Source organism: Siphateles boraxobius, unplaced genomic scaffold (assembly GCF_051911475.1).
Source record: "Siphateles boraxobius isolate OS27281-9 unplaced genomic scaffold, OSU_SipBor_1 16, whole genome shotgun sequence".
Classification (NCBI taxonomy): domain Eukaryota; kingdom Metazoa; phylum Chordata; class Actinopteri; order Cypriniformes; family Leuciscidae; genus Siphateles; species Siphateles boraxobius.
This window is the reverse complement of record NW_027508766.1, coordinates 3,788,344-3,801,141: the sequence shown is the minus strand read 5'-3', so window position 1 is coordinate 3,801,141 and position 12,798 is coordinate 3,788,344.

The following is a 12,798-nucleotide window of genomic DNA, read 5'->3' as shown; positions in this document are numbered from 1 at the left end:
ATTGACTTTAATTGTTTCGATACTGAGCCAGTGATATTTGCTCCCCCATATGAGTGTGCAATATTGACAAAAATGTATATCTTGATATTTTCTTTGTTGATTAGGTAATGATATTTTGCTTATGTGTTTTTGTGCTGGTACCTTGGATGATTTAGGCTGGTCGTGGACAGCAAACATTGAAACTTTTCATATTCTTCATTTTCTGCGCTGTAGTCAGTTCATAATAAAAATAACTTTTACATTATGGACTGATATTTACTGCCTTAAATTGATTTCCAGGGCCATTTTTACCATTTATATATGCTTTTCTGTCTAACCTTAATAAATATTTTAACTCGTAATAGTACTTTGTGATCGTAATTGTAACTCACAACTCATAATACATAACACACACCCCTATTCCCTACTTGTGAACCATAAGCTCATACAAATCTTTGTAAAATTCATTAATTTGATCTATTCCATACCAAGCATTTGCATTAGCTTTCTCTTTTATTTGCTACCCCTGGAACCTTAATGAGACTTTAATTTATCTTAATGTTCATTAAAACAGTTGGTATCACTTTATTTCTATAGTCCACTGTAGAAATTCGGACTATTAGTAACTACATGTCAACTACCAGTCATTGGAGTATTAGCAGGCTGTCTGCCTAATATCTACTTTGCAACTACAGCTCAACTTATTGTTCTGTTACTACTAACCCTAACAGAACAGTCTACTAAAACTCTAATGAGAGTTAGTTGACATGTAATTGTAAAGTTACTATTGAAAGTAGAATGTCTAAAGTGAAAATAAAGTTTAACCGAATAGTTGATTCAAATCATTAGAAATATCATGAAACTTATATACATTGTATTATATATCATCTTCTCCACTAACTAACTGCAGTACCTTCACATACTAATTTTATCCTAACCTTTATGAACCCTTCAGTCCCCAATAGAAGCTAAATGATACAAAATAAACACATTACTCTCTTTCTGACACTTTGATTATAACAAAGGTCCCCTGAGATTAGAAGTGACCTAATTAAGACTGATAATGAGCTAAACATGACTAGTATCCACTTGACATGACTAGTCCACTCTTCAAAAACTTTACCAATCACAGCACTGCGAACTCGTGTTAGAAACTCTCCTTGTGTTACCTTGCAGTGACCTTGCTCAGTTTATGTTTGTTTGCAGTTACACCTGCCAATAGGGCATCTTGATGGCCTGTCCATGTGCAGGTTATTCGGCACCATTGATAAATCAATCTAGCACTGAACAGCTAAGCCACTCTAGTCACCTTATTTTCACATAAGAGCAGGTGCCACATTTTAGACTTGAATGTCCAAGGCTTCCGGTGTCAGCCATTCCAGTTATTTTAGCCATACAAATATGGTATGTTATGCTGCTTGATATTACAAACTGGTATCATTTTTATTTATTATTATAATCATAAACACACTGGTCTGTAGAACAAATAATTTTAGTTACTGCACTTTATAGTTATTTACATAGTGGCTAATGAATCAGTCTCAATGGGCCTCATCATTTATTTAATCGCAAATTAGGCTTTCATTGCATACTATAACTTCTAGAAGATAAAGACTTTCATTTTGATGTAATGGGGTTTTTAAATGAATATGTATGTGGTGTTTGCACGCGTGTGTTGTTGTTGATGGATGTATATGGTAGTCTTCGCCTCAAGATCCCTTTCTGAATGCCAGACGTCTTTATTGTCTCTATCTATCACCTCTCTCTAAGTCAATCTATCTCCAGCTCTCTCTTTATCATTCACATGAGTCATGTTAGGAACGTAACGTCTGGTTCTGCTGCTCAAGTACAGCTGAGCTGAGTCTGCCACTCTTGGTAAATATTTGATGCTGTTTGCTATTATACACCAGCCTGAACACACTTTCATCACTCTGTTGTTCTTTTACCAGAGAATAAATATTTCTGGTGTTTGCATTCTGAAGGTTCTAAGTGTGTGTGGTAGAGAGGGATTGTGTTTATACTTCAGACTGAGATTCAGGATTCCAGCTGTACAAGTAAAGCACTGTACCTGTGAAGCTGAAGTGACAGTGTATTAAGCGTTCTTGAGTGTATGCATGACTGTGCGGTTTTGTCTGGGAGTTGAACCGTAGCAGATTAGCTGTGAGCACTTAGGTCTGCTTTCTTCCTCTAATGTGATTCTTTCTGATTCCCTTTCTTTTTCTTTCTTCCGCTCTCTCTCTCTCTCTCTCTCTCTCTCTCTCTCTCTCTCTCTCTCTCTCTCTCTCTCTCTCTCTCTCTCTCTCTCTCTCTCTCTCTCTCTCTCTCTCTCTCTCTCTCTGGTGAATATCCTCTTCTCGGATCACTTAGAAAGAAATTATTTTTAATCTTTTGCATCTAAATGTGGAAAAGACTGCATTGCATGTGTGTTTGTACTCTTATGTATGAGTGTAAATATCGATTTCAATATATTGATTTCTCATTTTACTGTGGTTCTCAGTGCATTGATGTTTTCATTAATGGATTTTTTTAGATTAATTTCATTACAGTTAAAGCCGAAAATTATACTCTTCATCATATTGACATGAGGGAACCTCTTTCCCAGGTTTATCAATGTTTAGTTATTTGTATATCATTAATGAACAATGTTATATTATTATTGTTTTTGTTGTTAACATGTAATATTTGTTGTAATATTGTTGTAATATTATTATTAAAATTAATTTTCACTTATCACAGTGTATGTTTTGCACTGGTTCATAATATATTGTATATTATAATTAAAGAGGAAATCCCAAAGCAAAATTACATTGATGATGAAGTCTCCATTGCTCCTTCTGCTTACTGTTGCTTTACTGCTTTTCAGTTAAAGACCAAAAAAGATTTTCCTTCAATGTCAAAGGTCAGCAGGATCAATGGTCAGATAGGTTCATGTTTTGCTGTGCATCTTTTATTCTCACTTGTTTAGCAGGCAAATGCACTCTCTCCATTGGCGCCTTTCCACTGCATGGTACGGTACGGTTCAGTTCGGTACGGCACGCTTTGTCGCTTTTCCACTGCATGGTAGGCCTACGGTACGGCTCGGCACGGCACGGCTCACGTGTGGCGCTTTTCCACTGCATGGTACAGTAGCCTACGGTACGGCTTGCTTCGGCTTGCTTTAAATGGTACCACCTCTGTTGAGGTTCCAAGCGTACCATACCGATACTAAAATGTGACGTGGAAGCACTGTAGATCACTGATTGGTCAGACAGACAAAATCGTCACTACCAGTGTCATTGTATTTGCGAGACATCAAACCCGCTAGACTTAAATAGCCAGTAACAGCCACCGCTGTAGCACCTGTTTTAAAACTACTTGCTTGACTTGCTTGAAGAAAAAAAAACTTCCAAAAAGGAAATGGCTGAATCATGGTCAGTGGACGAGAAGCGCAGACGTTCCTCTTGTTGGTTGCCGAGGAGTGGATAAACTATAACGATCAGTCATAATCCCACCCACTTTGAAGCGGTACTAACTGCAGTGGAAAAGCAACCGAGCTAAAGCGAACCTAGCCGTGCCCTGCCCAGTCGTACCACGCAGTGGAAAAGCGAAGCGAGCCGAACCGTGCCGCGCTGAACCGTACTGAGCCATACCGAGCCGTACCATGCAGTGGAAAAGCGCCACATGTCATTTACAGCAGCACACGCTTTGCCTTTGCCTTACTCTTTCACTCTCTCAGTCTCAATAGGAGTTAATTTTTAATGCTGAGTCCTTTGGTGTGTAGGCTACAGGAGGATGTGATTGCAGTATCGCTGTTGTAGTGTAAATAATAGATGTTTCTGGTATTATTGAAACTGGTATTATTGAAAGTGTTACTCAGCACAACTTGGTGCAGTGCACAGCACTGCAATGCACAGCAGCATGCATTTCTTGGTAAGGGTGATAGTCACCAAAAAATAAACTGATGTCAGTGTTGATGCAAAGTAGATTTTATATTAAGAAAACACAGCTTGAAATGAATTTAACTATTATTTCAATAAAAGGATTTCACTGACTACACATTGCAGAGTTTATTTTTTGGGATCCATTTGGATTTGTTTTACAGTTACAAACCAGATTTAAAGCAGAGTTCTGTTATAATATGTGTTGGATTCAGGTTTTGTCTATTGTGGGGACCAAAGGAGGAAAACAGCTTAATAAACACAATAAATAATGTCGAAATGAAAGTAATAAAGGCCCCATTTTATACCTGGTATTAAGATGGATCACAAGTAAACGAGGGAGACAACTCGTCACATATGGACGCTACCGTAAATACTAGTTTCCTAGTTAGAAAAATGGACATTGATGCCCTCTCAAGTCAAAATTTTAATGCAACGAGCTCGTAATCACAACTTTAGAAGTGAAGTAGGAAATTTCCAAATAGCATGTGAAGGCAGCATAAGAACGTGTTGCTGGTATTGTAATCCGTATTTTTTTGTCCACTTTCAACCATTTCTGTCCTGTTTTCTTCTTCAAGGGGAGGGTCTATGGGCGGGCTTTTGATGTTACGCACAAAAATAATCTCAAGCTACTTACATATGAATACACCAGAGACGCAGGAAAAACATACGGAAACATTCTTTTCTGCTATGACAGCTGCAAGACCACTACAACTGCTTTGAGTGCATGTTGGAAAACAGGAATGGCGAGAGAACATTGTGCTTGGTATGTTTTTCATCTTCAAACCAAACTTGGCACTTAGTTTAAATCCTGTCTGTCTAGCATGCTTCCCAATTCCCATAATACTTACATGTTAGGACAGGCTGAAAGCAGGCAGTCTTTTGTGGCTGTTCACACTGTCAGTCCAAATCCGATTATTTGTGTATCCGATTGGCGTCTGATTTTAAATTATTGACGTCCGGATTGTGTTTCGCAACTGTTCAGATCCGATTTGTGTGTCCATGCAGCTTTTTCGTTTTCCAAAATATCTGCATTGGTTTCTATGGCAATGACGTTGTTGGTTGGCATAAGGCTTAAAATAACAACAACAACAACCTCAACATGGAGGGGTTTGCAATACAGATGTTGTCTTATTTACAACATGTTAATGTGTCGCTGCCGGGCTGGACTACTGTGTCTTCTGAGGCAGCGGCAGAACTGTAGGAGGCTGGTATGAGCAGCTTTATTCCGTACTGTTGTCACTGCCGGATTCAAACCATGTCTCCATCAGGCTATATTGTCATTTTCTGCTCGTCCAGCACTTTTCAAAAACATAACCTTGTTTTTGCAGCGACTTTCGGCATGTTTTTCGATAGCAACGACTTACGTGGCGTGAGAAAGTCACTTAAACCACGCAAAATCCGTTCAATGACTTTGAATAGAATTTCAAACCACATATGAATATGGCTGGAAACGGATTTGTAAAAATTACATTTCATGTGATATGGACTGACAGTCTGAACGTAGCCTATAGCAATCAGGTCGAATACGTTTTCGACTAGGCCTACCTTATGGAAGTGGTCGAAAGTGGACAGACCCTGTTTACACCTGTGTACTTCTTTAACCTAAGTTGTGAGGCAAGGCAAGGCAAGTTTATTTATATAGCACATTTCATACACAATGGTAATTCAAAGTGCTTTACATAGAAGAAATTAAAATAATCAAAAGAAATCAGAATAATTAAAACAGTTTAGAATAAAAGATAAAATACAGAAATAATCAAATGAAATCAGAATAATTAAAACAAAATAAAATAAAGTATAAACAGTCGGACGAACAGTGGTACAGTGCTCATTCAGTAAATGCACAGCTAAACAGAAGTGTTTTGAGTCTGGATTTGAATGTGACTACTGTAGGAGCACATCTGATCTCTTCTGGAAGCTGGTTCCAGCTGCGGCTGGCATAGTAGCTAAAAGCGGACTCACCATGCTTAGAGTGAACCCTTGGTATTTCTAGCTGATGTGATCCTAATGATCTGAGTGATCTGTTGGGTTTATATTCAGTGAGCATATCTGCAATGTATTGAGGTCCTAGGCCATTGAATGATTTATATAACAGTAAAAATAATTTAAAATCAATCCTATATGTAACTGGGAGCCAGTGTAAAGACCTGAGGACTGGTGTGATATGTTCATATTTTCTGGTTCTGCTCAGAATCCTGGCAGCAGCGTTCTGTATGAGCTGCAGCTGCCTTACAGTCTTTTTGGGAAGGCCAGTGAGGAGTACATTACTATAATCCACCCTACTGGTGATGAAAGCATGCACAAGTTTCTCTAAGTCTTGACTGGAAACAAAGCATCTAATTCTTGCAACATTTTTCAGGTGATAGTATGCTGATTTAGTTATTGCTTTGACATGACTACTGAAACTAAGGTCTGACTCTAGAGTCACACCAAGATTCCTGACCTTATTTTTAGTTGTTTGACCCCTAGACTGAAGGTATGCGTTCACCTTGAGAACTTCATCTTTGTTTCCAAACGCAATGACTTCAGTTTTGTCTTTGTTTAACTGAAGAAAGTTTTGGCACATCCAGTTGTTTACTTCATCAATGTATTGGCAAATGTATTGTATCAATGGGGCTGTAATTGTTAGGCGATAGGGCTAAGTAGATCTGTGTGTCGTCTGCATAGCTGTGGTAAGCGATTTGGTTCTTTCTCATTATTTGGCTCATTGGGAGCATGTACAGGTTGAATTGGAGTGGCGCAAGAATTGAGCCTTGAGGGACTCCGCATGTCATGGGTGTCCACTTAGACTTATGATTTCCAATACTCACATAATAACCTCTCCCTACTAAGTATGACCTGAACCATTTTAGGACTATCCCAGAAAGCCCGACCCAGTATTGCAGCCTGTCAAGAGGTATGTTGTGATCGACAGTGTCAGCACTGAGGTCGAGTAGTACCAGCACTGATAATTTGCTTGTAACAGTATTTAAGCGAATATCGTTTATTATCTTTATGAGAGCTGTCTCTGTGCTGTGATGCGGTCGGAAACCATATTGAAAATTGTCAAAGTATCCTTTCGAGCTTAAGAATTTGTTCAGCTGATTGAAGACAACTTTTTCAATGATCTTGCCTATGAAAGGAAGATTTGAGATCGGTCTATAGTTGTTTAATATGGTCTTATCCAGATTTCTCTTTTTCAGGAGGGGCTTGACAACTGCAGTTTTCAGGGAGTTCGGAAAACTCCCAGAGAGAAGTGAGGCATTTCTCGAGGAGACACTTCTAGGAGATCTGCTTCTAAGCTGTGTAACACATTTTTGAAAAAGATGTGGGAAGTGCGTCAAGGGCGCAGGTTGATGTGCTGTAAGGTGCTGTACGGTTTCTTCCAAAATTTTGCCATCAATTTCTTCGAAATCAGACATAGTGACTACTTTCTCAGGCTGTGGTCTGATCTGCCTGACCCCAGCGCAACTCAAGGATGAGCTGATCACCTTTCTGATATTATTGATTTTCTCAGAGAAGAAAGAAGCAAACTCACTACACTTGCTCTCTGAGAGCATTTCATTGGGAATCTGTTTTGGGGGGTTTGTCAGTCTCTCTACAGTAGCAAAAAGAGTGCGTGTGTTGTTTATATTGCTGTTTATAATATTTGAGAAGAAAGTCTGTCTAGCTTTACCTAGTTCCTTATTTAAAGCATGGATGTAGATGTTACCTTATTTGTACCTTATTTTGTAGATGTTATAATGGACTACAAGTTTTGTCTTCCGCCACATGCGCTCTGCTTTTCTGCATTGTCTTTTCATATTTTGCACTGCTGTTGAGTTTCTCCAAGGTCCTTTTTGTCTGCCATTCTTCTTCCTGACTTTCACAGGAGCAATATCATCAATTACACTGGAGAAAAGGAGAAGGAGAAAATCAACAGAGTCAGCAGATATGCTTGGTGTTAAAGATATAGCCTTCATAAATAGCACACTAGTGTTCTCATTTAAGCATCTCTTCTTGACAGACACAGATCTAGCTTCAATGGCAGGAGAGATCAATATATCAAAGAAAATACAAAAATGACAGACAGTCCTACGTCCTTAATAACAATCGATGAAATGTTTGGAACCTTACTGATAAGTACATCTATAGTGTGTCCACGATTATGTGTGGGTCCATGTACATGCTGAGTCAGATCAAAAGTTTTTAAAACAGTTTTGATTTATTTTGCCATATTGGTTTATGCATTATCTATGTGAATGTTAAAATCTCCAGCAATGGCAAAGCAGTCAAACTCTGAGGAGGAAATTGTTGATAACAGTTCTGTAAAGTCCTCAGCAAAGGCTGGAGAGTATTTTGGAGGCCTGTAAACAATGATAAGTAAAATGCGTGGAGCACCTTTTAACACAATACCCAGATATCCAAAAGACGGGTAATTCCCAAATGATATTTGCTTACATTGATAGACATCTTTAAAAAGAGCAGCTAAACCTCCACCTCTTCTAACAGCTCTGCAGACACTCAAAGAAGTAAAGTTAGGAGGGGCTGTTTCATTGAGGACTGTTGCACTGCAGCTTTCTTCTAGCCAAGTTTTATTTAGCAACATAAAATCCAGGTTGTATGTGGTTATTAAGTCGTTGACTAGAAGTGATTTATTTTTAAGTGAGCGGATGTTTAAAAGTGCTAACTTAACAGTCTTACTTTTTGTCCCCACAGCAATCTTAGTTTGTTGTGTAATAGGCACCAGATTAGATGGGTTTGCTGTATGGCTTTTGAAGGCCTTAGACTTTCTATCATGTAATCGAACAGCAATAGAGAAAGATAAAGATACAGGCACACTGGGTTCCCGCTTGTTCTGTAAACATTTGAGAAAGTTATTGTTATCATAGCGGGGACCCGACACATATCACTGAGAGCTGGTATCAGTTGTTTTTGGTTCACCTCGAGCTGCTGGAGGAGGGTGTGGGCCTTGGCGCTGTGGCAGAGGCCGAAGAGCACTCACAGGAGGAGGGGGAGGGCGAGCTGGGCCCGCAGGTTTTGGTGGTTGCAGGGCCTGCTGTTTTTTGGTTGGTATCTGGGGGCTTGCAGCAAAAGAGTGGGATAGTCTAGTTCCAGCATACACCTGTTGTTCCATTTTCTCTGAGAAGCACAGAAGTGGAGATGCTGGAGAGAGGGATAACGTGCCTGGTTAGAGGGACTGTTGCTCTGGTGTTATCGGAGGCTGTAATATGCTGTCCTGGTTTTCCTGGCTGTTTTCCAGAAAGTCGTCCTTGGGTGCTGAATCTTGGGTGCTGAATCTTGGAGTAGTGCTAGTATGTCACAGTCTGTCTGTGGTGAGCTCTGTGGGCAGGGCTCAGCTGAGATTGTGTCCGTGAGTAGAGGTTGTTGTGGCCTAGTGGTGTTATCATTGTCCTTGTGTGATGTGTCAACCATATGTCCATTCAGGTGCTGAAGTGAAATCCTGTGGTCATTCATACTGTATCCAGGTGTGTGTGTGCCATTCAGGTTGAGTGGATTTGCACAAATTGCAGAAGGATGACAGAGGGAGAAGTAGATTTTGTCCTTTAGCACTCTTGAACCAAGTTTCTTTGGGTGGTGGCCATCCTGTTGAAACAGTTGCCTCTGACTCCAGAAAAGATTGAAGGTGTCAATGAAGTTCACTCCTTTTATATTGCAGTTTTTTTGCAGCCATGTATTAAGCCCAAGCAACCGTGAAAACCTGTTTGTTCCTGTTGCTGGGAGTGGTCCACTGATGAATGTTTGAACTTTCAGTCTTTTAAGTGTTTCAAAAAGTTCATTGAAATCCTTCTTAAGGAGTTCCGACTGCTCTTTATGAATATCATTCTTCCCCACAGGAATGATGAGTCGATTTGCAGTCTTATGTTTAATCAGAATGTTCTGAAGTTCTCTGTTTACATCAGAAGTTGTTGCTTGTGGAAGGCAGCATGTAGTTGTATCCCTGCTGCTAATGTTTCTGATTATGGAGTCACCGACTATCAGAGTCCTGGGCTCGGCTGCGCTCTGAGCTGAGTGCCGCTGTCTGCTCGACCTTGAGCCCCAGTTAGCGTCAGTGTCAGCTACAGGCTGATTCAGTCTGTGTTCAATCACATTCATCAAATTTGGGGATTCCTCATTCATTAATACTTCAAATCTGTTCTCAAGATGTATAGGCGGTGGTAGGAGACCAGTGTTTGCAATCCTTGTCAGAGCCGTATCTGGGGTAGAGGATGCTACTGCAGCAATATGTGATGCTCGTGACAATCTGATGTCTCGAGTGCCTTTGGGTCTCGCTCCCTGTTTGTGCCATCGATTAGTAAGTCGATCGGCTTGTTTCTCTACACTCAGTATGCCCTGTCGAGAAGCACTAGATTCATGGGACTCACCGGCTGTATGCTGAGGGCGTCCATGACGAAGCTCTGTTGTGTGTTCCGTCTGGTTTGGTGGTCCCGCAATTAACTTTGTTTCAAGAACTGCAATGCTTTGTAAAAGTCTGTGGCAGGTAGAGCAGCAAGTAGATTCCAGAGGAGGCATTTTCTTATCCTTATGAATGTTGGCAGTTGTGTTTTCTCTTCCCCGGAATGTAAGCTTTCAGTGGGAGGCTGGTCGGTTTAAAGAATTCTGCTTTTTTGTAGTAATCCAAGCATTTGAGCACTGTGCTGATTTGCTGAAGTTAAAATTAGGTGATAAAAGGAGATAAAATATAAAAATATAAAAGCGATAGAGCAAAGCGCGGAGCAGTAAGCGAGAGCGTCCGAACAGTAGTTGAGCAGGAAGTGAGGACCAAATATCCCCACAAAGATAGTCAAACCTGAGATCACCTACATTGGGGAGTCAGCGGTCCCCACGAGGGAATTGGAAAAAATAAACATACTAAAGGATGCTTATTGAAAATGTAGCAGAGAGTATTATGTGATGGGTAGGGTTAGTGTAGAGGATAGAAAATACAGTTTGTACAGTATATTGTGGGGCTCCCCACAAAGATACCGTAGTGTGTGTGTGTGTGTGTGTGTGTGTGTGTGTGTGTGTGTGTGTGTGTGTGTGTGTGTGTGTGTGTGTGTGTGTGTGTGTGTGTGTGTGTGTGTGTGTGTGTGTGTGTGTGTGTGTGTGTGTAATATGACCGAAGCCTTAGCGAAGCCTTTTTGTGGACGTCAATAATGATCAAATGATATGAGAAAAGATAGAAAAGAAAGAAATATAGGTACTTATCTAAAGCCTTCAGATTTTAATTTTAATTTCATTCTGAGAATGGCTATGATCAGCTAAAAGGAAAAACTATAAATATGATAGAATACCTTTTTCCAAACATTAATTTAACAGTATTAATGATTTAAAATTGAAATAACTTTGAGGACAGCAATGATCCTGAATAAAACATAGTTGGAGTGCAGGATCATTTGTATTCCATGTATGAATAGAGATCCTAGCAGCACATACAATAGAAGCTGTACTTAGCTTGTTTAACAGCTCTGACTCATTCCAAATTAGTTTGCAACCATTACACTGTCTTACCTACACTCATTTTCATTTAATTTCTAATGTCTTAATTTAGCAGCTACTCTCTTTGCGGCTAATGATTCAAGATCATGGATTCGTTTGGCTGTTCATGGCTAAAACTCACTAGATTTCAATTCAACAATCGAAATTAGGAAATCCTAATGAAAAAGCTAGATATGTGCATAAACTCTGAGATGGGTTTTCTCATGTCAAAATGCACATTGAGCTGATGGAAAAAATTGTTTTTGACTGTTGCCATGTGTTTCTGCTCTTTCTCACAACAAAGATGGGCGACAGAAGAGGGTACTTCAAGTATTGTCCGTAGTTGATAAAAACATGTAATGTTACACATTTCAGAAATTCTGTTAAAACTGAAACGTTTGGATGGAAACCCAACTACTATCAACCTATTTAGTGTGTGATGATTTTCCAACTGTGTCAAGGTAAAACACACACACACACACACACACACACACACACACACACACACACACACACACACACACACACACACACACACACACACACACACACACACACACACACACACTCCTCCTCTCTGTGGTTCAGAGAACATCTGCAGGTGAGCAGTGCTGTGTATTGGTTTGAGAGAGTCTGTGATTTATGCTTTCACTGCCTTCATCCCTGCAGTGATTGCAGTCTGGATAAAAACCCTCCAGCAACATGCCCACTTGGATGGAAATTCATGTATATCCACACACACAAACAAGTAAAGAAGAACTCTTTATGCTACTATATTTCATTTATTTTTGTAATAGTTTATTCATTTATTTTTATGACATATATTTATTTATAATTTTGTATATATATATATATATATATATATATATATATATATATATATATATATATATATATATATATATATATTATTGCTGCATTGGAGCCGTACTCAGTATAGACTCTCTCGGTCATTCCCATAGAGCTATAGATCTCCTCCCGCATGCTTCAGAATACACCTCAAAAATACTGGGTGCAAAAAAGAAACAGTCTGTTTCTATACACAGCTCGTAACACTATCTAGCCATTCTAATGATGCATCGTAACATGCCTTTGTCTGGAAATGCCCATAGTATAAAATCACAATTTTTCCTATCCATTGCAGAACAAATGCAAATACAATTATTGTTTTTTTCTTTCTTTTTTCTTTTTCTTTTTGGCAATCAATTATTTTAAATAATGGCAAAAGCTTCACTTCAGTGTGTTAAATACATGATGTTGTGATATCAGTATTCTAAGATATGTACAGTAATGATTTGGGGGTTGGTGAAACAACGGAATTTGGACTGGGGACTGTGGTGTGTCAATGTTGATTTTTGCGTCTCTTTTAGCTCCCAGCAAACGTGGGGGTGTCTTATCAGAAGATGAATGTTCGTTTTCTCTTCTTGCCTTGTATATTTAATAGCTATATCTATAAAACTAT